Raw genomic sequence first — 3142 nt, 5'->3', positions numbered from 1 at the left:
GATCAAACCTACCACATTTGTAGCAGCCTAAACCCTTGGAGCAAAAAAACTCCCTCATGCACTTTCCCGTACGTGCTGCACTGACTCCGGCCCTGCTGGCCTTTCACCCGATGATCAGAAGTCATGGGTCTCTTCCCGGGACCCTCTACTATACGCACCTGGCACAACCCTCTCTTTCCAAGGTGCTCCAAATCAATCTCGTATCTTCAAACTCTTGGAATTCATATCCTCCAGGGTCTGACACCCTGTCACGCTCACTAGCTCACTTGCCAATGGCTAAGCTGCAACACTGGAACATCCTCTACCCCCAAACCGGGTCACTAACTCCTCTCCGAAGCTTCTCAGATTCTCCAAGACTCTCACTGATTCGAGTGTGGATCCTGTGCTTTCAGTAGTACGTGCCCAATACTACCTTTCACACCTATCCATACTTTCCTCAGCAGTCCTCTCGGATCCTCCAAGTCACTTCCTCAACTGGTACACCCAAGTCTCACTGAACCTCACTACTAACCCACTGAAACGTATCCTAGGCTTTCCTAGGTTCCCAAACTCACCCAGTCCTCAGCTGCTGAAAGATTCCTAGAAATGTCAACTAGCTACCTCATGAATATAGCCACATGCAACATAGATCAGATAATCCTTCGAGTAAAGGACCCATCCCTAGAACGGTTGGACTCAGACAAGATCTGCGCAATAGGGTCAAGTCCATCACTCTGAGATTATCCGGCCTGTGTCCCATGTGACTTAGCATATTCACTTAGTAGCTAACTCACATCACTAAGAGTCCCACAAAGCACAAAGCAAACAACATTCAGACAATGGAAAATCTAAATATCGTTATCCAATCAAACCATTCTATCATCTAATCAGGAAGCTGTACATGCAATTCAAAGGCACATACAATCAGGCATAACCTAAACAGGCTATCCTATCACTGACTGATCAGTACTAGCATGCAAGTCTACAAGCACATACAATAGGCATATAAGGCATCCTCCTAGATCCTTAGCCCTAATCTAGCATGCAATTCTCATAATCATATCATAACATAACATATCATAACATGTATGGGTATCTTGGGGAAAACTTACTTGAGCTCGACTGATTGCACGCATCACACACCTTGTTCTTTTCAAAGTTCTTTTCTCTTTTCAAATTCTTTTCAAACTCCTTTTTATAAAATGGTTTTACTTTTGAAAATTTTCATACCAAGTCCTTAGTTTGAGTCCAGACACACCCGAGAGTGTGCCCGAATCCCTCAAACCAAGGCTCTGATACCAACTTGTAACATCCCAAAATTCAAGGCCAAAAATTTCATTTTTAAATAAGTTATTACATAAAACCATCAGTATAAAAACATTCATAATAATATCTCGTGTCAAACCAAAGTGTCAGTAATCAAAACATATTATCATAAAACCATATCAGAGTGTAATCCCAAAGATCTCATGTGCGGAAAACATAGTGTGATGCGCTGCGATCAAGCCGACTCCTTTCCTTTGAAAACGAGTACCTGAAACCAAAACTGTAAACCGTAAGCACGAAGCTTAGTGAGTTCCCCCATCGTACCACATACCATACAATCACATAACATACATATACTGTCAGGCATATCTGGGTGCCCGACCTACCCCTTCGGTCCTCTCGACCGGCTACTGCCTAGCATATCTGGGTGCTAGTCTCCCCTTCGGTCCTCTCGACCGGATACTGCCTAGCATATCTGGGTGCTGGCCTCCCCTTCGGTCCTCTCGACCGGATACCGCCTACCATATCTGGGTGCTGGCCTCCCCTTCGGTCCTCTCGACCGGATACTGGGGACTATTTCACCCCACTACTACTACCACATAACATGTAACACATAATCATATTCTATCTAGCATGGCTGGGTATGACTACCCCCTTCGGCCCTATCGACCGGAAATCTTGGGGAGTATCTCCCCTACTGCTAACATCATATCATACTAGCACATAACATATCAGGTAGTAGCAAACCTAGATGAATATCACAAAGAAAATCATCTAACATACAACTCCTACTAGTGGGCCGACATTGTGGCCGTAGACCCACCACTACTGGAAGGTAACTCACCTCACACTGCTGAAGTCCCGTAGACACAATCCCACGCTGCTGAAGTCCCGCAGACTCAACCCCAGCTGCTGGATGACAGATTCCCGAACTGTCAACACCAAAATAACACCCAATTAATAATTGGGTTCCACTACATAACCATAAGTACGTACTTGGGGTCATTACTACATTACCCCATGCTTGGCTTTATTCAAGCCCAAGGCCCAATCCATAGGCCCAAAAGTCAACTATGAGTGAAAGCCCATCATATGGCCCAATTTTCCAAATTGGGCCCAAACCCTTACAAGGTCTTACCATAAGGCCCAACCATTTAGTCCAGTCCAACATTCAACATTCTAATGGCCCAATATTACATAATCATAAAGGCCCAAACTATGGCCCAATTTTCCAAATTGGGCCCAACTCCTCATATGGGCCTTACCACAAAGCCCATTAATTATTCTAGTCCATTTGCTTGATCTTGGATGACCCATTAATAACCCAATCATCAAGGCCCAATAGAAAGGCCCAACAATAAACCCAAGTAAAATTAGGGTTTCACATAAAATGACGATTAGGGTTAAGTGTTTCTCACTTAACCCATTAAGGACTTAATCCATTAAGTCCATCATTCTTCTAAATAAGTCATATGGTGTGATTGGGCTTAATCACACAATTCCATTATTCCAATGGCCCAAAAGTGGGTCCCAATAAGTCCAAGCCCATAAATCCAATATTAGGATTTTCTAAACCCTAATTAGGGTTTCCAACCCCATCTTAGCCCATTAGGCCCAATTGATATGTCTTTTGATCAATTAAGGTTCACTAGACTCATTAAGGTTTCACTAGGCCCATTAGTCATCTGTTTAGGCTTTTAGATCCATTAAGCTTCATTGGGCCCATTAGGGTTTATTAAGCCCATTAAGCCTCATTGGGCCCATTAGGGTTTCTTAGTCCCTTGTCCAAACATCCAAACGAGTCAAAACACCATCAAAGCACACCGCCACCCGACACGGCGGCCGGTGGCGGCAGCCACCACCCTACGGTGGTGGTTTTCAGTTTTCTTTTCATTAC

This window comes from Lactuca virosa, chromosome 9, assembly GCF_052849685.1.
Source record: "Lactuca virosa cultivar CGN04683 chromosome 9, Lactuca_virosa_CGN04683_v6, whole genome shotgun sequence".
NCBI lineage: Eukaryota > Viridiplantae > Streptophyta > Magnoliopsida > Asterales > Asteraceae > Lactuca > Lactuca virosa.
This window is presented reverse-complemented; position numbering follows the sequence as displayed.